This window comes from Ailuropoda melanoleuca, chromosome 11, assembly GCF_002007445.2.
Source record: "Ailuropoda melanoleuca isolate Jingjing chromosome 11, ASM200744v2, whole genome shotgun sequence".
In the NCBI taxonomy this organism is placed as follows: Eukaryota; Metazoa; Chordata; class Mammalia; order Carnivora; family Ursidae; genus Ailuropoda; species Ailuropoda melanoleuca.
Window position 1 is genome coordinate 74,246,842 of NC_048228.1, and position 26,386 is coordinate 74,273,227.

The window sequence follows — 26,386 nt, forward strand, 5'->3', positions numbered from 1 at the left end:
ATAAATTGTGATTATGTAGGACAAAGTACAATTATAAATCACTTTTTTTTTCTTGCCAAAGGTTTGTAATTCTGGTACCAAGGTAATTTGTCTTCACTACTTCCTGGGAAGTAGAAAGATCAGACAAGCCACACCTCCTTGACCTTGGACATTTCTAACTAAAAAGTGAACAGCCAACAAGCTGATAGCCATGTGAGGAGCTATCACATTGGGCTTATGGGAAAGAATGGCCCATGGTCAAGACAGAAAACCTGGGTTCTAGTCTTTGAAGTGCAAACCCATTTTCTCTGAAATCTTAGCCAAGCCATGTAACCTATAAGTATCTACTTCTTCATATATAAATTGAGATGACAGGTCTCTGTCAAATTTCCAGAACCTTTAACACAAACAACTAAGCGCTTATGTGGATAACAGAGAACAGCCTATACTCTTTTTATTTATTTTTAAAGGTACAAAAATATGTGACCAAGAGCTCTTCCTATATGCTTGAGAAAATACCTTTCTTTAGTGTTTTATTTGTTGAGCACTCTGTTAGTTACTTGACAATCCTCTCAGCAATCCATGAGAACTTGACCAAGCTACTTGACCCCTCTGTGCTTTAATTTACTTATCTATAAAATGGAGATGATAATTGTACCTCCATATATGGTTGTTGTCAGAATTGAATGTGTAAATGAATATAAAGCTTTAAAAATAATGCTTCACATAGGCAAAGTGCTCAATTAATATTAGCTCTTATTTGTATTAATCCATCTTATAAGTAAGAAAACTGAGGTTTACAGAAGTTAATGAATATGCCCCAAGGTCATATGGTTTGAAAACAGTGCAAGTAAAACTTGAACCCAGGTATTGACTCCATAGCCCACATCTACACACTGCTCTATTCTGTCTTCCTTAGAACATCCTGAACTAAGTGATGAGGAAAAGCTGCTCTGTTTTGCATATTTTGACAGAATGCAGAGAGAAGATATATAAGAAGCTACATATTACTTTAGTAGATAATATGTTAACAGAATATGAGACCCTTAAACTTGTTATATAGAACGGAGACTGAGAAATCATAATTTCTACAGTAAATGTAGTTACAGGATTTTCCTTGTTACTACTGAGAATCATCCAGAGTTGTGAAGAGGGAAGACTGCCATAAATTGACGCTGAATAATTAATCCAAACCATGAAAAACTGCCAACAAGCCCTAAATGCATTTTTCTGCAAAGATTTAATAAATGTGGCTTCATAAATACTGTGCAATGTAAGGTATAAATTATGCTGCTTTCTCTCAAAAATTAGTTTAAGTGCAAACTGGAAGAAAGGCTAATATAAAATTCAGTAAATACAGAAACTTTAAAAGGAAAGAGAATAATAATAAAGACTTCTAAAGATTATGTGAATACTGTAATTATCTGGGCATAAATGAAAGCATTTTGTCTTTCTGTGCCTAAACAGGAAAATAAATACGAAAAAAAAAAAGTGTTCCCATAGGAAAATTATTTCCAAAACCACTTTAAGAAATGGCAGCATTTCCTATATATAAGTACTTGGACTCCCAAGTTAAAATTTTGAATATATAATATTGATTTTGACATATATATTTTAATATATTTCTTCAAAAATTTTTTAGATTTCATACATAAAATTGCACGTAACATATAATAAGCAGAATGTAGATCCACAAAGCTGGTTTAAATAGAGGCTCTACTTTCGTCAGTGATAGAAAACAAGATTTATATGGAGATAATAAGGGAATAGTATATAATTAAGAGTTAAAATGGAACTTGGTAGTTAGAATAAAGGCTAATAGCAAATTGAAGTTAGTCAGACTGAGACATAAATTCCTGCTCTATTTCTTGCTACTAGCTACAGGACCTTAAGCAAGCTGCTTAACACTCTTCATGAGAAGTCAGAATGATAACAAAATTCACCTTACAGATTTGAGAGAATTAAATACAGTAATATTTATAAAGTACCTAGAACACCATCTGGCATATAAATTATATATTCAATAAATAGCAGTTGGATATTACCATTTAATAGTAATATTAATGCCTAAATTAAAAATGTCACATGAGTCAGAAGATTTCAAGAGCAGGTAAATTATAAAGCTGTTGTTCTGGAACGGTCACCTAATATCCACATCTACAGAATAGAACGAATAAAACAGAGTCATCACTGTAATGGCAATCACTGTACCTCATTGTATTGCAGAGATCCCAGCTCTGCAGACATGCCCTTTGGGTCCAGTCCTTACTGCTGGGCTTCACTTCCTACAATACCTGCAGCTCATTTTTAAATATAAAGCTGTACAATTACCCAAATGACATCAAATGAGATACACTATTAAGACAAATGTGTACAGAACACTAACTGAAAGATTCTTATCATAGAAAACAAGCTGAATTGTACAAAGGGATGAATCTATTTGAAAAAATAATTAAAGTCATAAATATCTAAACCCCAGGAGGAATCTGGAATCACAAATATCTCAGTGGGTTGCATAAAAGCAAATTGGACTCTACTTTTTGCAAATGAATATCAAGGATATTCTGAGAAAACCATGCAACCTGATAATACAAAAGGATATGTTAATTTTCTCCTTCTGTCTTCCTATCTTTGGAGATGATCTACAATCTCTTACACATAGCAGGCATTCAATAAATGTTTGTTAAATAAATGATTCCATTAAGGATCAGTATTAGGTTGCTAAGAATACAGAACAAAAAAATAAGAAGAATTTCAGCTGGAAGAAATAAAGATCATTTAAATGTAATTTGCATGCTTAACATATTGGATTTAGAAAGGTAAAGAGAATCGTTCAGGTCACTCAGCTAATTAGTGACAGACCTACAACCAGAAATCAAGCCTAAACTCCCAATTTAATTGGGAGACATACATGATCCAAATTAAAACTGAAATTGTAAAAATATGTAATGAACTATATAACATATCAAGGATCTTTCAGTAGTTTTACATCAAGTAAAGGTTGTTAAAACAAAACCAGTGCTTCTATAATGTTCTAGAGGCAGTGGAAAGATCCCTAAAGAAGGCATATAGAGATCTTTTAGTACTGATTCTATGGTATAGATCTATGTAATTCTCAATAAAGGGACTAATACGAATAACCTTCTAATCCACCCCCAAAATGGATTACATACCCATTATATCTCATGCACTGAGCCTATAGCTGAGAATACAAGGAGAAAGAAAATGCAGGTCATGCTGTGATGGACTCATGTAGAGTAGGAAGTAAGCACATAGACTGTTAAGCCAAACTATATGTTCTACTTGTGGCTTTACCATTTACTAGCTACATGACCTTGAGTGCTTATTTAATCTCTCTTGGCCTCAGTTTCCTACTCCATAAAATGGAAATAATGATAGGAATATACCTTATTTATAGAGTTATGAAGATTCAGTTATTATATATATAGCACTTAGAAAAATGACTGTCACAGATCTATAAATATTATTATTAACCACAAGGAATCTATAACCTAACAGGAAAAATAAGAATATATATAAAACTATAATCACCACAGGCTACTATAATGTTAAGTTACCAATTAAAGCATAAAACTTTATCATAAGGGTTTTAGGAAACCCTTCATTCCAAAAAAAAGAAGGTAGGAATTAATGGGAGCATCCTTTTTTTTTTTTTAAGATTTTATTTATTTATTTGACAGAGAGAGAGACAGCCAGCAAGAGAGGGAACACAAGCAGGGGGAGTGGGAGAGGAAAAAGCAGGCTCCCAGCAGAGCAGGGAGCCCAATGTGGGGCTTGATGTGGGGCTCGATGTGGGGCTCGATGTGGGGCTCGATCTCAGGACCCTGGGATCATGCCCTGAGCCAAAGGCAGACGCTTAATGACTGAGCCACCCAGGCGCCCCTAATGGGAGCATCCTTCTCCTCTGAAGCATGGGATGATGGCAAAGGAGAAGGTAAAGAGAAAGGCAAAAAAAAATCAGTAAGATGAGTGACTATGGGTTTTAGAAATATGATGGTCTAAAGGTCATTTTCAACCATTTCAGAAATTCATTCCCATGGAATGGACAGGCAAAGTATAAAAAGGTTGTAGAGAGAAAGAAGGTGAGAAAATATGAACAGTAAATATTAGCCATATTTTAAAATTTATTTATTGACTCACTCACTCCTAGTTAATACAACAAATAACAAGGGCATACTACACACAACCCAGCATGGTGGCGGATGGCTATCTGAGGTGTCCCCACCTCAGAGACAGACAGCCATATGATCCCTCTCTTTCTAGATCTCAGCATGTAGAAAAAGGTCTTTAGGGGGTGCCTGGGTGGCCCAGATGGTTAAGTGTCCAACTCTTGTTTTCAGCTCAGGTCACAATCTCAGGATCCGGGGGTAGAGTCCTGAGTAGGGCTCCATGCTCAGCTGGGACTCTGCTTGAGGATTCTCTCTCTCCCTCTCCATCTGTCTCTCCCATCCCACCCCACCCCCTGTTCATGCTTTCTCTCTCTAAAATAAATGGATAAATATATCTTTGAGGAAAAAAAGAAAGAGGAATAACAAATGTGAATGACCTGAGAAGTCTAGTGCTAATGTAAATAAAAAGATAAGACCAAGCCTTAAAGCATGCTGTGTAAATCATTGTAAGAGAATTGCTGAGGTTCAGTTAACATCAAGAGATAGAGGAACCATATCAGAAAAAGAAATTTGGTGATGTTAAATATGAGTTCCTACAAAACATGGTCGAAAGAAAGAAAGGGAAAGGAAAAAGGGACTTATCTTAGTTAAACAGAATGGGGTAGAGTTGAAGATAATAAACACTGGTGGGGAGGAAGATGTGAGAGCAGGAACGAAAAGCAGGACACAAATAGTCAGATCTACTTGGGCTTACAGTAGCAGAACAAGTAGGTGGCTGCCAGTGAAAAGAATTCTCTTAGGTAGTCCCTGAAATCTGTTCTAGTTCTTTGATTCTACGATTCCCTCAAAGAAGAGCAATTGTACATCTTAGAATGTACAACATATGTTTCAATATGTGTAATTAAGAGCGATACTCTATTCTTAAGGTGTGGCCTTAGTGACCCATTTGGATTTTAAGTTTCTGGTTTCTGTAATTAAACACAGCTGCTTAACCTCAATCATCAAACCAAGAGCCTCAGGAGACTTCTAATTAGCATACCTGCTGGAAATCATCGGGAGTCATGACAAGTATGTACCACTAATTTCCAAGACTGATTTCATCATTTGAGGCCCAGCAAGTAAATTTACTTTTGAGCCCTAGTAAGTAAATTTAGTTTTCAAGAATAAATTTAGTAAGAAGATAATAAAATTTTTAAAAATATGTCCTGAAAGTATATGCAGACACTATGATAATAAAATATCTTGTTTGTGATTGTGATGCTGCATAGCTTACAGCATCCCCAAGCTGGAAAAGCTGTCCAATATTCGCCACATACCCAATCAGGTTGGTCTCATTATAATCGAGCACCATGATTTTACACTGGCTGTCATTGGAGCTATAAGGAGCAGAGCACATCAATCTCGTGTCAGAGAGCCATATGTTCTTTATGATGTACAAGCTTTGCAAAGGGAACTTCTGCAAGGGCTAAAGAAAGTCCTTACCGAGTGTTAGTTCTTAGACTTATTGATAAGAGTTGTAAACAATATCAGCAAAGAAATCTAAGATTTTATTTTCCAAAGTAAGAAAGAAGAAAAAAATACACACAAAATACGTCATAAGCACAAATTCACAAAACTCCCCCCATTAGACTATACATATGAGAAAACCAGAGAATCTTTTTATAGAATTGTAAAGACTATATCCCACTTTCTTTTCTTTTCTGAGATAATGAACTATAGAGATTTCTAGTTCCAATTAGGATGCAACAATTGTAGGTTCCATGGCAGACTATGCTCCCACTGCAAGCATTAGAGCTGTAGGAAAGAGGAACAATAAGCTGAAATATCAGAATATCAGATATGGGACAGTCTCTGTGAGGGAGCAAATCTGTTACCAAACATGTTCTCCGGTAGTAAGGTTGCCAAAAACCCTATTCTGTGAGGACATTTGCCAATTCTGGGTTCAAGCTGATGATGGCTTGTCCCACAAAGTGGTATACTACTGGGAGAAAGAGAAATCAGAAAAGCTTCTGACAGTCATGCAACGCTAGGATTATTTAATAATTTGGGAATGCCATGAATCCTAAACATGCAATTAGATTTTCCCCATGTTACATTTATTATCTCTCAGGGAGGAGACAGTGACTTGCCAGACTCTCAAAAAAAAAGCCTAGACAGGATGTAACAGAGGAAAGAAAATTCAAAGGTAGAACCTCAAAAAACCTTCAACCCATCCCTGATCCAACCTAGGCCCAAGTTAGATTTGAATAATATGCCCCTCACCCTACCTGCTTAAAAAAAAAAAGCAAAATCTTTCAGGTAAAAAATAATGTCATTTGGAGCTTCAACACAATGTCTCTTTAAACACAAAGCCCATCATACAATTGAACAGTACTAGACATGCAAAGAGGCAAAAAGTGTGACTGATAAGCGAAAAGAAAAGAACAGAAACAAAATCAGTGACTGTAGTAGCCAGCTAGCAAGATAGTCCCCACTGATGCTTGCCTCCTGGAATCACACCCTGTGTAGTCCACTCTCACACTGCATAGTGCTGACTTTGCAACCAGCAGAATTTGGCAAAAATACCAACTGTGACTTTCATAATGAAGTTGTAAGACTTTACAGCTTCTGCCTTACTGTCTTATTTACTCTCGGTGAAGCTGGTGTCATGTCATAAGGATTCCTAAGCAGCTCTGTGGAAGTCCATGTAAAGTCCATGTAAAGCCTCAGCCAGTAAGAGACTGAAGAGCCCTACTATCTGTGATGTGAGAGCACCATCTTGGAAATGGATCCTCCAATTCCAGCCAAAAGTCCAGAGGACTGCAGAACTGGCTGATAACTTGACTGCAACTGAACAAAAGGTATCAAGTTAGAACCATTCAGCTAAGCAGCTCCTAAATTCCTGACCACCACTACTGTGTGAGGTATTAAGAGCTTATTATTATTTTAAGCTACTAAGTTTGGGAGTAACTTATTATATGGTAACAGATAAACAGATTTTGGTACCTTGAAGTGAAGTCTCTCAAAAAAAAAAAAAAAAAAAAAAAATTAGGGAGTGTCTTTGGAAAGGGGAAGTGTCCAGGAAGCAGGAAGAAGCTGGAAGGACTTTGAGGAGAATGTTAGTGATGTCTACAAAGCTTTGGAGAAATAGACAGTAGAAACCTAATGGCCTTTTCAGAAACTGCCAATGGGGGAATTATAACCCAGCTTTCTACAAATGATACTAATCTGGATAAAGAGCCTGCAGAATGCTATACAGCTATCAAGGATCAGCCCCAGCTCCCTGGTAGCTTTACAGAAATACTAATGGATGTAATCATTCTCCTATGCACACAAGACTATTTGATCATCCCTGGGAGAAACTATTTGCAAATCATATATCTGATAAGGAGTTAATATCCAAAACTTATAAAGAATTCATACAACTCATCCCAGTACTTCCTACCACAGTGGACCCCCCTGTTGGAACCATGCAGCAGCATCCAAATCAGAGAAAACATGCCACTTACACGCTTTGCCTAAAACAGTGGCTTTCAGTGGAGCAGGGGAAGGAGGGGTGTTTTTGCCCCTCAGGACACATTTGATCTTGTCTGGAGACAGTTTTGGTTGTTATAACTAGAGGGGTGCTGGCATCTAGTGAGGAGAGGGCAGAGATGCTGCTAAACACGCTACAATGCACAAGACACAGCTCCTACACCAACTATCGAGCCCCAAATGTCAATAACGCAAAGCTGAGAAAACCTGGCCTAGAAAAATCTAGAGTTATCCATTTAGATTATAGTATATTCATCAGATTCTTTTACATGTTATACCTGTGTAACATTTTACAGATATTTGGCAGCAGAGACCAATATGAGGACATTTCTGCTCTCACTTGCCCCGAAGAAGGGACACTTCAATTCTAAGTTCCCCACACTGAAGCCAATAATAGGAGCTGTCAAATACCACCTGTTTACAAAACAGAATTTCATATACAGCTAAACACGGGTTCAGAAATCTCCTTTACATTTATTTGCATTTTTCCCTATGTTAAAAAATGGCAAAGCCTTTGAAATAAGTATCATTCATTCTGGGTACTTAGAAAAGTACATTATGATCGAAAAAAACCTTGAGAAAAATTTTTATTGAAATATTATCAGCATTTCATACTCAATTCTGAGAAGTATTGTTTCTTTGGTATAAACTAATCTGTACTTAAAAGACACTCCTATTGCCTAATTCATCTTATGTATTTATTGATGAATAATAAATATACTACTCAATGATTCACTCAAGCCCAATAAACAGACATTAAAGGAAGAAAAGTAGACATGGTCGTTTTCCTGCTGTCATCTAAAATGTGCTCATTTTTAGTTGTTTCTTAAGGACATTAGGAAGTTTATGTTTCTTAAGTGTAGGCAGAATTTAACATGATACAGTGCTAATTAGACAGCATGATCATCCTACTAGTGATAGCCACACAAATGCCATTTGACTTGGCCTCTGTATATATAAAGCGTTAAAAAGCTGGTAGCCAATTTATATCCATTAAGAGAGAAAAGACCATATGACAGTAGCGTGAATTTTTAGACGCCATTATGGTGAAGCCATTGGGATTTAGTGAATTTAAAATACAATAAAATAAATTTAATGTACTATCTTCCAAAGCAAGATATATCAACCTCTTGCTTTTGTAACTGACTGCATCCAAGCTTGTTCTGCTCTCTGTTCAACAGGCCAATAAGTTGAGAAACAAGATGTTGGGGTAAGAAGAACAACTTTGTTTGGAAAGCCAGCAAACTGAGGAGATGGCTAACTACTGTCCTAAAGCACTATCCTTCACCCACCATCTCCTCCATGAAATTGCAGCTTATTTTACATCAGGAAAGGGGACGCAGGAGGGGTTTGGAGTCAAAAGGTGGCAGACATCTGTAGGCATTCAGGTGCCTGCAAGTGTCTGAAGAAGGTTGTGAAACTGTTCTGTCCTTAGTTGATTTTTGCAAACAAGAATCCGGTCATGTCATTCTTGTAAATCTTAAACACAGCATAGTCATACTTCCTTATCTCCTGAGGTAACTTCTGGGTAAAGAGTGTTTTTTGGAAATCTTAGTTGTAGCATGCCTATGTGCTGGGCTAAGCAGAGGTTTCTAAGCTACAGATCACAGCAGCAATGGAAATAGAAGCAACATGGAGTCAGACTTGCTAAGGTTTTTTTTCCGCTTACACTTTGTTACCTTATAGCTTCTAAGAGACAGTGGAAATAAGGTAAATAGAAATATAGAATAAAGAGGAATATTCTCAATGGAAAAGTTGTAAAGTGATCCTATGTAAATGCAGGGAAATTGAGTTATTTCCTTTAGTAAATATATCGAATATTGCACGTCATTACAGAATCACAGATTTGTAAGGGATGAGAGGCCATCTTGTCATACTTCTTCATCATACTAGTGATGAAATGAACTTGGTAGAAATTTTTTGACTCCAGTTCTGAAATTCAGGCAGAGACAGAATTACATAACTCATGTATCCCAATACTCAGTTCATTCGTAGCTTCACACTGTGATAGAACACTTAGGAAACTTTATTTGGAAACTAAGTTTATACAAAAGGCTCGAAAATTTTGAGAGGGGACTTTAGGTAAATTTCAGGGTAGTATGTAAGATAGTGAAGGAGAAAAATTATTGATTCTCTGATGATCCCACCAACAGCTCCTCAGGCAGTCTAGGAATCAGCTCTCTGGGGCTGGGAGGTTGTGAGTGGCAAAGCCTCCAGTTAAAACCCAATACCAATATGCAAACAGATATCAGAGAACATAAGTTTCCTACCAATAAGACTGAAACCCAGATTATTCAGCTTTAAGTGTTCCAATTAGGATGATCCCTGCCCTCGTCCAATATGAGATGCAGTAGGAAACCCAGGTTTCCTTCTAGAGCAAAATCTATGGAGTATATAGCCCCAACTTGCCCAAGAGAGAAAAAATGCATTACTAGCCCCGCACCTGTAAATTTCTTTGAGCCCAACCATGTGTCATCTGTAGCCTTTGCCCATGCCCCTAACTCAACAGAAACACAAAGAATGTTAAAGAAGTCTAATAATAACATACTATACTATGAGATATAAAGAACAGAATATACATGTACTTGCCTATGTAGCCACTTACATATAGAATATGGTTCTAGCGCATTCCCAGGAGCAATATGTTTCAGTCTTACTTTAGGGGTATAATGTATTTTGTCCATTTCATATAACAATTACCTGTTGTGATGGTCAATTTTATCTGTCAGTTTGACTGGGCTAAGAGATGCCCAGACAGCTGAGAAAATATTATTTCTGGGTGGTTCCAGGAAAGTGTTTCTGGAAGAGAATAGCACTTGAATCAGCAGACTGAGTAAAGATCCACCTCACCAATGTGGGCAATTAACCAATCTGTTGAAGACTTGAATCAAACAAAAAAGCAGAGGAAGGATGAATTCTCTCTTCTTGAGCTGAGACATCCATCTTCTTCTGCCCTTAGATATCAGAGCTCCTGGTTCTCTGGCCCTTGGACTCTCGGACTTAACACTAGTGGCCCTTTAGACTCCGACTGAATTATACCACCAACTTTCCTGGTTCTCCAGTTTGCAGAAGGCAGATTGTGGGATTCCTCAGCCTCCATAATCACATGAGCCAATTCCTGTAACAAATCTCCTCTTTTATATACACTTGTTTTCATCTGACTTTAAGCCTTCCTAGTGGGTGTGAAGAGGTATCTGATTTTGGTTTTGATTTGGATTTACTGAATAATTAATGGTACTGAGCATTTTTTCATGTGCATATTAACAATCTACATGTGTTATTTGGGTAAATGTCTATTTAAAATTGATTGTCCAGATGTTACTTGAATTGTCTTTTTATTGTTGACTTGTAAGAGGTATTTTATATATTCTAAATACAAGTCCTTATCATATATATGATTCACAAATATTTTCTCCCATTCTGTGGGTTGTCTTTTCACTGCTTTGATGGAACTCTTTGAAGGACTTTTTTTTTTTAACTTTTGACAAAGCCCATTTGTTCATATTTTCTTCAATCACTTGCTGCTAAGAAACAATTCCCTAACCAAAATCATGAAGATTTACTTCCATGTTTTCTTCTAAGATATTCAGAATTTTACTCTTATATCTATGTCAATAATACATTTTTAGTTAATATTTGTATATGGTATGAGGTAGTGGTCAAATTCATTCTTTTGCATATGGATATCTGGATATCTTTTCAAGATTCTCTCTTTGGTTTTGACTTTCGATAGTTTGATTATCATCTGGTGTGTATCTCTTTGAGTCTATTCTACTTAGAATTCATTTAGCTACTTGGATGTAGAGATTAAATGTTTTTCATCAAGTTTTGGAAATTTCAGCCATTATTTCTTCAAATATTCTTTCCATCCCTTTTTATCTGTCTCCTTTTCTTCTGGGACAACCATAATGTATATGTTGGTATACCAGATGGTATTCCAGAGGTCTCCAAAACTGTTCATTTTTCTTCCTTCTTTTCTTTTTCATTTTGATCTTCAGCCTATCTTATCTCAATTGACTAATCCACAAATTGGATGATTCTTTCTACTACCTGGTCAAACTGACTTTGATCTCTTCTAGAGAAAATTCCCTTCTGTGTTTCTTTTTTTCAACTCCAGAATTTCTATTTTGTCCTTTTAAAATACCTATCCCTTTTTTGATATCTCTATTTAGTGATGCATTTTCCTCATACTTTCCTTTAATTTTTAATTTTTTAATTTTTTTTAAAAAAGATTTTATTTATTTATTTGACACAGAGAGAGACAGCAAGAGAGGGAACACAAGCAGGGGGAGTGGGAGAGGGAGAAGCAGGCTTCCCGCTGAGCAGGAAGCCCAATGAGGGGCTCGATCCCAGGACCCTGGGATCATCACCTGAGCCGAAGGCAGACGCTTAACAACTGTGCCACCCAGGTGCCCTTCCTTTAACTTTTTAGACATGATTCCCTTTTTATTTTTTTTAAAACATATTTTTAATAGCTGATTTAAAAACTTTTCTAGGAAGTTCAAACATCTGGGCTAACGGGGAGAGTTTACAATGACTGTTTTCCTGTTTTTTTCCCCTGTGTATTGGCCAAACTTTCCTGTTCCTTTGTGCAGCTTTATAAATTTTGTTGAAAACTGGATATTTTAATTAATACAATGTGGCTACTCAGGAAATCAGGTTCCTCTTCCTCTCCAGGGTTTATTGTTATTGCTGTCTGTTGTTGTTTGTTGTTGTTGTTGTTTCTCCTGCTACTGTTGTTTTTTGTTTGTTTAGTGGCTTTCCTGGGCTAATTCTGTCAAGTCTGTAATCTTAGTCATGTATGGTCACTGAAGTCTCTGCTTGGTTTACTTAATAGTCTGCTAATGATTGACAGGGATTTCTTCTAAATGTCTTAAACCAGTAAGTTTCTCAGTCTTTGTTCTTAGGGCAAGTCTTTAACCTTTCAGTATTTCGCAACTCTACTTATTCTTTGCTTCTTGCTTGTACAGAGTCTCAAGGTGAGAGATTTGGGCCAAATCAGATATTCCTTATGCATGTACACAGCTCTGTGTATGAGAACAACCTACTAGATCTCTCAGAAATATGTCAAACCTCTTTAAAGCCACCTATGTACACCTAATTCCCCAGTTTTTCCTTTTGAGATTTTATTTTATTTATTTATTTATTTATTTATTTATTTATTTATTGCCAGACCCTTGTTGTAACCAACTAGTATCACAGCTTAGGTGACTGCAATGTTAAATAACACCACCAATTGTTTTTAACACATCCTCCTGAGGATCTAACTTTTCTCAAGTTAGTGCTGCATTAGGTCAAATAAAGGCAAGTCCTATGAATGGTGTTTTCCCAGAGGGCTGCCAGACAAGTCAAATAATGATACATTTCTGGGAATGGGACTTTTGGGAAGCTCCAAAACTGTATGCCTCCTCCAGTGGCACTAGGCTCCTAGTTTTCACAGATACTATGGTTGTGATATTGCTGTTTTTAAGGCCTCTGTGGACCTGGGGAGAAGAGGATGGGAACAGAGCAAATTAAAAATGCTACAAAGCTCACCGTTCATACCAAGATCCGGCCATTAAAAAAATAAATAAATGCTTTCTCAGATCGTTACAGGTCTTTGCTTAATTCCCAGAGAGAGAGATCTGAAATGGTTGATTTGGGGAATTTTTGCCATTATTCTCATTGCTCTTATGGAGGTGTGGATTTTCAGAGGTTATTACTCTAACATTTCAGAAATGTGTATGTAATCACCTTTGAGGACACTGCTTGGGAACTATTTTCTAGAGACAGATTTTTCAAACGAAATTAAAGATCAAAGTGATTATTAAGTACTCCAATGCAGCTGAAACAGAAGCAGCACAAAAGCATCAAGGCAGGTGCCCTCTGCTACTTTCCATCCATTTTGCACTTTTTTCTCCTGCAGCTGTGGGAAAATACCGTCCTTTACCAAAAAATCCTGAGCTATTTGGCTTTCACTCTACTCTCTCAGAAGCAGGTTTACTCTTCCTATTCATTCTGGTTCTGTTTCCTTTGAAAGTAATTGGTTTGGGTTTTTAACTGGAATGGTAAGTTCTATGAAATATTTTAGTCTTGGGTAAAATAAACCACTTAGGGCTCAAGCCTGGGCAAAAACAGGTCTCTGCATTACCTAGGTAGACATGGGTAGGTGTTGGTTTACCTTATGTTGCCTCCTTTCTGAAATTTCTTCTTTTGAGAAGAGTGATGTCTTAGACAAGACTTGTTCATTTATGGATAGGTTGAAGAATTTTCTCAGGGAAGACTTTCTTAACCACAAATCCCTGACATTTAATAGCACTCTGATAGCCATCACCCTTGCTGACTTCACTGTTTGTCATAGCCCTTATCACCATGACATATTACTTGTTTATTTATTTATTGCCTGTCTTTCTTCACTAGAATGTAACAAACACCCAAATGCAAAGGGACTTTGTTTTCCTCATTGCTTTCTTTACAGTGACTAGGAGAGTGCACACAGTTGGCCCTTTAATACATATTGGTGGAATAAATGTTATAGAGGTATCCTTTATTTACCAGACATGACTGAAATATGGACACTCCTAAAAGTAAGTCTTTTATATTTAGCATGGGGAGAAATTTACAAAATCTATAGGGAAAAAAGAAACGTATTATATTCAAAGGAGTTGATAATTAGAAAGAAAAGTTCTTTATAAGACCTTGACATTTTATGAAATGTCACAGATTATTGAATTTATCTCAAACTCACAAATGCAATTTGACAAAACTGTATATATGAACATCTGTATTTTTTAATATATGTGTAATGTCTGTGCTTGCAGGTATAATAACTATGATTTTGGTTTTCATCTTAAACCTTTGAGTATAGTATGTTATATGGTGCCTATAAAATAGAAATCTATTTAGAGATATTTATTTCCCAAACTCATTCCCTTTCCAATATTTAAAATCAAGAAAAATTAGATCAACCAAAGCTCAAGTTTATAATCAGCCCCTGGTGTGTGGATTCCATGACTGATTTAACTAATGTGCGAATACAGGGGAATAAATAGTAAGAGTTGCTGTAAATTATGTTAAGGAGTGACATTTCTTTTGTGCAAAGAAGAGGATCATTTATAAAAGAGATCTGTCATTGCCTCTCCTTCAGAGCAAAGGCAGGCAGACTTTATTTAATTTCCTCATATACTAGTGACCAAGAAGCAGAAAGGATGAAAAAGAGTTATGGGAAAGAGTTATTTTTAAAGGACAGCTTTGCCATTTACTATCTTGTGCCTAGATAAAATAGTATGGGACAACTCCAGGTAGCTAGTGGTTGAGCCTGTCTACAGAGATAAGGCTAATGAGTCCTCCTTTATTACTGTCAGGTGTTTTGTTGTTGATAAGACCCCTATAGCTTTTAAAGATCAAAACCGAAGCTGCTTCTAATGAAAGCCTTCATTCTGGCTACTGAAACAATATGCCAAAAAATTAAAATACAATCTTCGGACAGTTTTTTTTCAAATAACTCAAGCCATATCTACTAGACTCTCTTGATTCCTTTGGGTCCAATGCCTGAATACATATTTTCCCTGGAGAAAAGCAATATATAGTAGTTAAGGGAATATGTTTGGAACTCTCAAATGCCTAGATTAAAATTCTGTCACTAATTAGATGTCAAATTATTTAACCTCAGTAAACTTTAGTGTCTTTAAGTTGTTGATAGGGATTCCTAGAATAAAATCTACGGCAGAATGAATTTAAGAAACCACTTTAAAAAACAGTACCCAGCACATTGTAAAGGCTCAATAAATGTCAATTATTATCATTAGTCCTTGCTTTTCATTCTCTCAGCTAGTACATTAGATAAGGTCTTCTTTGTTACCTCATAAACAGGCAATTGAAATAACCTCCTAACTAGTATCCTTATCTTTACTTTTTCTCCTCTCTCCATGTTTTTCTTTACATTTACATTCTGTAAGAGCATAATTTCAGGAAGAACACAGAGAAAGCAAGAAACAGAATCATAGATCAGAAGGACCCAGGGGAGATAAAAAGTAACAATACATAGCATGCATTAAGCACTTATTCCGTGACAGGAACTTTTTTTTTCTTTTTTAATATTTATTTATTTATCTTAGAGAAAGAGAGAGAACAAGTGGGAGGGACAGAGGGAGAGAGAGACAGAATATCAAGCAGACTCTGCACTAGTGTGGAACTCCACACAGGGCTCAGTCTCACAACCCTGAAGTCATGACCTGAGCTGAAACCAAGAGTTAGATGCTCAACCAACTGCTCCCCGCAGGTGCCCCCTGACAGGAACTTTTTAAACACTGTACAGATATTTATAAATTAAATTCTCACAACAGCCAAAAGAGATACATATTAATTTTATCCCTCAGTTGAGGAAACTGAGGCACAGATGAATTAAGTAACTTATTCAAGGTCATACAGGTGGTGAGACATAATATTACAAATATATAATAGCAAAGTGGGCACTAAAATTAGAACAGAGAGAGAACCATCATAATGTATATCAATCAAGTCTCAGCCCTGAGCTAATAAATGATAGAACTGGACTGAAATTCATGAACTCTAGATTCAGCACCCATGCTCTTACCATGCTACTAGAAATGAGAACTTCACTGACAAGGAAAATAATCCTGGGGGCGCCTGGGTGGCACAGCAGTTAAGCGTCTGCCTTCGGCTCAGGGCGTGATCCCGGCGTTATGGGATCGAGCCCCACATCAGGCTCCTCCACTGTGAGCCTGCTTCTTCCTTTCCCACTCCCCCTGCTTGTGTTCCCTCTCTCGCTGGCTGTTTCTATCTCTGTCAAATAAATAAATAAATCTTTTAAAAAAAGGGAAAATAATCCTGTATTTAATGGGACAGTTCAGTTTTCTTTTTGGGATAAGAATCTAATTAGGTAGGTATTTCGAAGCATCAGACAGTGAGGACCACAGAAAAGATTAATTCTTAATCATTTTTTTGAAAACTGTTATGTGTATACTGAAAATAGTACGCACTTCTAAATAACTAAGCAATTTCCAACCACACATGATTCTGGTTTTTAAGAGTTTTTATAGAAATGCAGGAGGAAAGATCTCTAGTTGAAGATGGAAAAAAAGCACCTTGTAATTTAATATCATTAGCATCAAGATAACATATCTTGACAGGAAAAGAGTTTTCTAGAACATGGACTTCCTGATATTTTTTTTTGCTTCTGTCAATCAGAAGTGAATATACACAGATTAAAGATATAATTAAAAAGATATTACTTTGCTATTATTGCCATTTTTTGTGCTATTCTAAGTGCAGTGTAGTAGTTCTATAACACTCATAGAAAAAGGTGTATCAAGAAGCTATAAAACAGTCATATGAAGAATTAGAGACTCATTATTTTGGACATATGATATGGTTTTTATAGAATTTAAGGCATTTAAAACAGAATACCAAACATATGTACACACACATACACATAAATTGCATATAAACTCAAATTTGAATAAATTTAACCAAAGTTAAATAAAACTAACATATATGCTTAAATAGGTTGAAACTGGCTAGGGGCAATTAGGAAGCGATTAAGAGCAGAAAGCACTGGTGAAAAATCACTGTGACTATTTTGGGAGCAATCTACAAGTCCCCAGAAACTAAGCAATTGCTACCTAGTACCTCATCTTTGAGGTTACGAGTTCGCTAGTATCAGTCAACATTTATTTAACCAAAGACATACAAATGACCAACAGGCATATGAAGATACTCAATGTCACTAAATTACGGAAATGTAAATCAAAACTACAATGTGATATCACCTTACACCAGTTAGTATGGGTTTTATCAAAAACAAAACAAAGTATAACAAATGTTAGCAAGGATGTGGAGAAATTGGAACCCCCAGGACACTGGTGAGAATGCAAAATGCTGTAGCTGCTATGGAAAACAGTAATGACATTCCTGAAAAAATTAAAAATAGAACTACCACACGATCTGGAAATCCTACTGAGTATTTATCCAAAAGAACTGAAATTAGGATCTTGAAGACATATTAGCACTCCCATATTCACTGCAGCACTATTCACAATAGCCAGGATGTGGAAACAACCTAAAGGTCCACAATGGATGAATGGATAAAGAAAATATGGTTTATACAACAATATAATATTACTCAGTCTTCAAAAAGAAGGAAATCTGCAATATGCAACAACATGGATGAACCTTGAGGACATTATGCTAAGTGAAATAAGCCAGTCACAGGACAAACACTGAGTGATTCCACCTACACGTGGTAGCTAAAATAGTCAAATCATAGACACAGAGTGGAATTGGGGTTTCCAGGGTCTGGGAGGGAAAGGAAAATAAAAAGTTGCTAATCAATGGGTATAAAGTTTCAGTTATGCAAGATAAATAAGTTCTAGAGATTTGTCGTATGAAATTGTGCCTACAGTTATCAATACTGTATTTATACTTAAGATCTGCTAAGAGGGTACATCACATGTTAAGTGTGTTTACTATAACAGAATAAAAATAAAAGAAAGAAAATCAGAAGTGGGGATGATAAGCTTGGAGAATCAGGAAAACATTGGAATGTGGGGATACTCTGTATTCAGCGGCACTATCATTATCCAATTACTTACCCTTTGCTTTCCCTGTTTCAACCTTCCAGTCAGAACTTCTTCCCAAATGCCAGGTCACAGAAAAATCAAATTGTAGCACTGAGTGTCAGAGGTGGTTGTTGATAAGGTAACACTGAGCTTTTTCTTAGGAGAAACTGCTATTGCCCTCAAATATTCAGTAGTATAATTAGCTTTAATTCTTGGTTAATTGTTGTATATATCATTCAGACTTCAAGAACAATTTTAAGACAATCATCATTAATATTAGTAATTCATGCATAACCTTTAGAAAAATTTAATATGCTTTCACGAACATCATTTTATCTAAATACTAACCATGGTGAAGTAGAATTTGTTGTGATTTACAGATGAAGATGAGGAAGCTTATATAGGCTAAACCACTTGCCAAAGAAAACACCAGATCTAAAGATATTTTAGCATTAATTTTAAGCACTTTCCACAAATTTAAGTTGTCTTATGTCAGGGTCCTTCCTCATACACATTCCCAAAAGACCCTTTCTCCCTACCAGCAATTCATGTCTTTCTGCTGCTCCCAAGCTGTCAACGATGTCCTTGGTCCCTCTCTTTGAACCCCAGGGAGTCCTGCCCTCCGGCTTTCCTCTATTCTTGCTCCATAGAGCATCACTTCTTGCACCCTAACTCAACGAGGTAAGTGCGCTCTGCTACCTAAAAGAAAGATGATATAAGAAAGTATTCAGGAGTTATATATTATCCATTCCAGAATTCACACTGGCATTTTAAGAATTTTCTATGAGCAAAAAGACTTAGCATACAGAAGTAATTTAACTTTTAAAATTATGGTAAATGGGGTCTCCTGGGTGGCTCAGTTGGTTAAGCGCCTCTCTTCAGGTCAGGTCATGATCCCAGTGTCCTGGGATCGAGCCCTGCATCTGGCTCCCTGCGAGCCTTCTTCTCCCTCTCCCTCTGCCTGCCGCTTCTCCTGCTTGTGTTCTCTCTCTTTCTCTGTCAAGTAGATAAATAAAATCTTTAAAATACATACATAAATAAATAAATAAGATTGTGGTAAATGTTTGGATAATAACAGTGCTTCCTAATCCTAGATGAACTTTCAAATTTTTAGGAATGCCATTTTTCACTTATTTATTCATGATAGAAGAGATCATAATAATCCTAGGATTTATAGAGTATAAAACTCTAATGATCAGTTTTTTGATGCTGAGCTGTTTTATTACATAACACACATGAGCAAGAACCATATTGATTCTAATGCACTTCTTAGAAGGCTTCTCATTCTAAGTCTGGGTCCACATCACAGCCTGTCATCCCCAAAGAATCTTACTCTAGTCAGCACCAGCATAGAAAAATGATATTCCAGATTGTTGGATCAAAGACCTGCTAAATACAATGAATCCATGTGCATCAAACACAAGTGGAGAGGAAAGAAGTAGGATGAAAAAAAAATTTGAAGGTACTTGTAGAGGAAGAAAGGAATGAAAATCAGGAAAGACGTTTTTGTAACTTTATATGTTTTTCGTGGAAGAAATGGGCTCTGAAGACTATTCCAACAAAAGAAAGTTTTAAAAAAGATCTGCGTAATGTTTACCTTTCTGGGTTAAGTTTATATCTTCCTCAAATTATAAAATTTGTGAAATCTTAGAGTTCTGAAGTTGGAGAATGCCTTAGTATGCATACTGTCCAATTTCCCACTCAATATAAGAATCTGTAATATCTGTGACTTGTGATCATTCAGTCTACTCAAGCCCATGGTTGATTCTATTGGATTTGCCTCCCTAAGATATCTACCAAGTCCCTTAGTTCTGACATCTGAAGCTAAAAGAATAAACCTAATCCCTTAATCACATATCACCATTTGAAATGATTCAAGGCAATTATCAATTTCAACCAAGCCAAAGTTGATCATTTTCCTTCCACCATTACACTCCTTGATGTTAACTGCCCCCATTTGGATATATAAGTTTCAGAATATTTATTTGAAAACGAAACAACAAAAACTCCTTTCTCTGAAGTCAGTCATGCTAAATCCTTTAAATTTCCTAATGAAAGAAGTCAATAAAGAGTACTTTTGATAATTGTAGTATAATGTTTAATATAGAAAGACTTGATTTTATGAATTGAGATTCAACTTCCTCAATCTGTTCAGTGTTATAACTTTGAGAATTTACTACATTTTGTGAGAGATAAAAAGGATCAAAGAGTCAGAAAACTCTAAGTAAACAGTGGTTCACACATTTTAACAACAGATATGTCTTGGAATATTAGGTGCAATGTGAAACTGCTAGCAGTGAAGAAATAACTCCAAAAAGGGGAGGTGGGAGGAAGAAAAGAAAGGTTTTCACTTTACAACACACACACAAAAAGCAAGTTGATTTCTAACTTGACCTTGCCACAGGGAACTTGACAACTACACAAGAGAAGAAAAAAATTACAATCTCTCTTAGTTATGAAAATGTAAATATAATCAAAGTAGACATCCAATGCCCTGAGGAGAGTATATAACAGTACATTTTTCTCCTATGGCTTATCCAATGTTGACCTTGAATAATCCTTTTGAGTGCAGAGATGGGATGGAACAGGGGAATTTATTTGCCAAAAGGTCCTAGATACGCTCTGGAGTATTCTTTCTTTTTTATCATCATCTTAGCCACTTCAGAGAAGGGCATCGGAGAATATGCCTTTCTTGCTTGCTGAGCAGCTTCACCAGCTGCCTCCTATAGCTCATGAAGCTAACGTTTCAGCCTCTGTTTCTCTTGGTCCACGTTGGCCTGGCTGTACTTTTGTCAGTGCATTCTTGACGATTTAAGGACTCAAAGTGGTTTAAATACTACAACAGGAATATGTATGGCACAATAGTTGTACAGGTATTTCTTGAGAATGATGAGACCTCCCTGTAACTCCTACTCATCTTTTGTTATCTAGTGCTCAGAATTCTTTATTGTAAAGTAGACATCGTATTCTAGTAAAATACTTACAAAAATAAATAAAGTATTATATAAAAATATTGTCTGTTCAGTAAAGGTCAATATCGCTATTAGCACCTGAAGAAAATATTAACATAAGAAGTAATTGATAAGCTGGATAACACCAGTTTAGCCCCACTTTTTTTAAATCGCAACTTGACCTCTATTTTAAACCACAGACAGTTTCTTACTGACCTATTTAGTTTATCTGATTCATAAAATCAAAATTTCATCTCTGAAAACAGGAATGATCTTGTGTTATTTAAATCTAAGACTGATTAATATTGCAGTATGTTGCTCAGGGAATTCTGCCACATGAGGAATTGGCTAAAGTGATGAGCATAAAGACAGCAAAGAGACATTCAAAGGTAACATTTTAAAAATATATCCACTGAGAGTTCATGATGTACATGGTGTTATATGATTAACAAGCATCTTTTTTCCAGATTACTTTTTAAGGAATATTCTAGGTGGAGAAAATTTAATTAATTTGGGCTTTCTAATGAACTAAATTATACCAATTTCAGATATTAATGTTGGAATTCTACTTTGTGGATATTATGATGACATTTTACTTAATCTGACATGATACCCTCTCTTTCGAGTTTCTCCAAAGTCAAATAAGCTTGAAAAGTAGTCTTGCAGTTGCTACCAGCTTTGCAGCTTTGGTTAGAATTCTTAAGCACAAGTGGCCACTTTAGCAGGGATATGCTTGCCTATCCACGAGGACTTTAAAGTCTCGGGAACATCACATGGCAACCCTAGAACATCCTCGTCTACTTCCAAAACTTGACTCTTGTTTTCAACACTGTTTTTACAAAAGCAGCGATTTCTGGTGTTACTGGGATTCTTTAAATATTTTAGCGAACTGACTGACCTCATGGAAAAAAATATTATTCAGTATCAATATTAATATGATATAGGCTTTTTATAATGTGATTCATAATGAAGCATTTTAGATCATTTGAAATAGCAGCTTATAATTTTAAGTTATCTTTAAAATAGAAAAAAGGAATTATTTTATATTCTAACAGCCATTTCTATTTATTTATTTATTTATTACAACTTAAACCTTACAATGCATGGGAAATATTTATTTTTTAAGTTTTTTTTTAAGATTTTATTTATTTATTTGACACAGAGAGAGAGAGACAGCCAGCGAGAGAGGGAACACAAGCAGGGGGAGTGGGAGAGGAAGAAGCAGACTCCCAGCGGAGGAGCCTGATGTGGGGCTCGATCCCAGCATGCTGGGATCATGCCCTGAGCTGAAGGCAGATACTTTACAAGTGGGCCACCCAGGCATCCCCTCTATTTTTATTTTTTTTAATTTCATTTTTTAAAGATTTTATTTATTTATTTGACAGAGACAGCCAGTGAGAGAGGGAACACAAGCAGGGGAAGTGGGAGAGGAAGAAGCAGGCTCCCAGCAGAGGAGCCTGATGTGGGGCTCGATCCCAGAACGCTGGGATCATGTCCTGAGCCGAAGGCAGACACTTAACGACTGCGCCACCCTGGCGCCCCTATTTTTATTTTTTATTCTTTATTTTTTTTAAGTTTTTTTCAAACTCCAGGTAGTTAACATACAGTGCAATATTAGTTTCAGGTGTGCAATATAGTGATTCAACACTTCCATGCATCACCCTGTGCTCATCACAAATGCACTTCTTCATCCCTGTCACCTGTTTCACGCAACAATCCACCCACCTCCAGCCATCTCTATTTTTAATTTGAGTTGATTTCTTCAATTAGCAGATTTCAAAATGCTTGTGTTTTTCCAAATTTAAGGAAACATCTGGCATTATCTGGCACTAATTTCCTACCTGGGATTTTAAAACTTGAATATTAGGGGAGAAACGGAATTTTAATTATTTCAATCCTACCGATTACAGGTTCATCCAATGATTCTTTTTTTTTTTTTTAAGTAGTATTTGAAAGTTGGGTGTCCTGGATAATAATAACCATATAGATAATTATAACCAACATATAAACATACACTAACAGATTTTCTCTAAAGACTTCAGCTTTTTTTTTTTTTTAGATTTTATTTATTTATGTGACAGAGAGACAGCCAGCGAGAGAGGGAACACAGCAGGGGAGTGGGAGAGGAAGAAGCAGGCTCCCAGTGGAGGAGCCCAATGTGGGGCTCGATCCCAGAACGCCGGGATCACGCCCTGAGCCGAAGGCAGACGCCTAACGACTGTGCTACCCAGGTGCCCCAAGACTTCAGATTGTTTGAATGGTTGATAAAAATGACAAAAATCACAGATAACCAATGAATGAAAAAAGTCATATACTGTTATATGGGAGGTATACACAGGATCTATGCCTGTATGTTATTTCTGTGACGTCTGTAAGTTGGTCATTGAGATTCAACACCAATACTGGAAACCAAAATACTGGTTGTATAGCGTAAATTCAAGCTTCTTGTTCTTCCATAAACTAGTGGTACCATTTTTTACTTTGTTTATTCTTCCTATTAAATCTACCCTAAACTACAGCCAAAATGAAATTCATTATCCTTGCAAATATTCCCTGTGCACTACTATTTCTATACCTTGGCTAATGTTTTCCATCTGCATGAAATTTCTATCAAATCCACTTATCCTTCAAGAAGTCTGACCAACTCTCCCAATTTGTCCAGGATTCTCTGGGCACTTTTAAGACTGAAAGTCCTGTATCTCGAGAAAACTATGATAGCTCATTCTACCTTCAAGAGGAAACATAATGATCTTCACTCTCCCTCCTCTTTATCAGCCACTCACTTGAGTGCATACTGGAACTTGTCACTTTACTTTTTTTTTTTTTTTGAAGAATTTGTTTATTTATTTGAGAGAAAGAGAGAGAGAGAGCAGGAGAGTGCAGGAGCAGGGGGAGGGGAAGGGAAGGGGAAGGGAGGGGAGGGGAGGGGGAGAAGTAGGCTCCCAGCTGAGCAGGGAGCCAGATGTGGAACTTGATCTCAGGACCCTGGGATCATGACCTGGGCCTAAGGCAGAGGCTTAACTGACTGAGACACCCAGGTGGCCCTAGCACTTGTCACTTTTCAAACTACTTCACCACTGAATGCTTAAAATCAATGATATCTATCTCTGTTTTAAAAAGTACATAACTGTTACAGTTCTTTACACTAAAAAAAAAAATCTCCTATCAATCCCCTCCTTCCTTATCGCAGGTATTTTCTATACTCCACACAAATCAACAGTCTGGTCTTCTCTAACCTGGTCTCTGTCCTAGGAGACCCACTGATGTATGTCTCAACCAATGTCCCTTGCCACTCTGGTTTTTGGATGGATTCAGCCAATGAGATGTGATATCAGAGGGTGGGAGATGAGTGACGTTGGAGAATATTTTCTCCTGTTTCCTTGTACTACCTGACTATATTTCATTTTCAGTGGCCTCCTCTGATACCAAAATTATCCTCTTTCTCTCACCCTCTCTCTCTCCCTCTCTGTTCCCTCTCCCATCTCCATTCCCTTCCTTCTATAGCCATTCAGACTTAGGGCAGGTAAGAGCTCCCTGCTCTTGACACTCCTTGTGAGTTTTACCATGCTTTTTTGATTGGCCAAAAATGAGTATATAAACCTCTTTTAAGAATACCATTTATTTTCTACTAGCATCTGGTTGATAGATCCACTTTATCCAAATCTATAAATCCTGTTACCTGTACTTCTTTCCAAATCCAATTAAATTTGAGAATCCATTATTTCAATCTCTATCTCACCAACATCCTTAACCATCTCACCTCCTAGCCCTTCCAGTTGTGCCCACTCAGCAATTTCTCTAAACCTATATCAAACCAATCATATTTTTCCTCTTCTACTGTTATCCTAGTGGTAACACAGAGGTGAAAAATCACACCTTCAAGCAGATTAGTAACTCCAAGTAAGGAGGTGAGTTAACTCTTCAAATAAAGAGGAGTCACTGGGCTGCAGTCCCAAAGAGATCAGAGGAAGAGGCAGGATAGCTTCTCCCCCACCCGCATTTTTCCTGCATAAAACGCAAGCCAACAAATTCATGCATAGGGAACCATCCTAAAGCCCACTTACTAAAACCATGAGCAATATCATGGGTAGCCTGGCAGAAAAGACACCTCAATATTAAGCCACTAAATATCAAGCTTTGGTTGCTTAAATATCACTTACCTGTGGTCAGGGATATCCTAGAGCATGAAGCATTACTGATCATTTAGACGGGATTTGACGGTGAAAAAGAATAAGGTGGTAGGAAGAGAAAGGAAAAAAGGCAGAGCATGGGTGAATTAGTCACAATCTGACGCCAACTTCTAATCCTAGATCATATTTGTATTCTTTTTTTTTTTTTTTTTTTAAAGATTTTTTTTTTTATTTATTTATTAGAGATAGAGACAGCCAGCGAGAGAGGGAACACAAGCAGGGGGAGTGGGAGAGGAAGAAGCAGGCTCATAGCTGAGGAGCCTGACGTGGGGCTCGATCCCATAACGCCGGGATCACGCCCTGAGCCGAAGGCAGACGCTTAACCGCTGTGCCACCCAGGCGCCCCCATATTTGTATTCTTAAAATAATTGACAAATCAGAGAAGACAGAAGGAAAAACAGATACTACCGGAGGACACTAAGTTTAACATATTCCAAAAGGAGCTTGCAAAAGCTATTATTTTCAAAAAGGAACTAGAGAGAAACTACTCACTGTCAAATCAGAATAGCCAAACCATGAGCAGTTTCCATGCTCACTGGAAAGCACAAGTGTGTAGTTGTGAGGCTATGTATGGTGGACGGTGGGAAGGGCAACTTCACTGGCTACTTAAATTCTCTGTTGTGATTATATAGGTAATCTTCAGGTTTAGGAGAAAACAGAAGAGCAAGTATGATAATTTTTTTGTGGTTTTTTATTTGTTGGATTTTTCTTCAAGGAAAATAGAGAAATTGTATTGATATATTCAGAGTTCAGTAATAAATATACTTCCCCCTTCAAAAAACATCTAACAAGAGGAATGTATCACATTCCTAATATTTATTATTTTATATAACTAATGAAACTGAAGGCATTGAATGACTTAAATCTGCAGTCTTCTGATAGGGACTTAAAAGTAATTGAGGCTTTAAGAGATGAATCTCCATTCCATAATTAAGCATTGTAAGTGCTATTTACAAGGAGGTTTTTTTTTTTTATCTGATAGACAGGTGTGGGGGACTAGAAATGTGAGAGAAGGGGAAATAGCAATTAGCTGAAAGAGCCCCTGTCAGAGAATAGATTGCCAT

The 26,386-nt window shown here is 36.7% G+C and overlaps 1 pseudogene; it reads left to right on the forward strand.

Annotated features, from left to right (window-relative positions):
* The first annotated feature begins 7,253 nt into the window (after positions 1-7,253).
* Positions 7,254-26,386, forward strand: part of LOC100467085 — a 32,509-nt pseudogene continuing 13,376 nt past the window's right edge.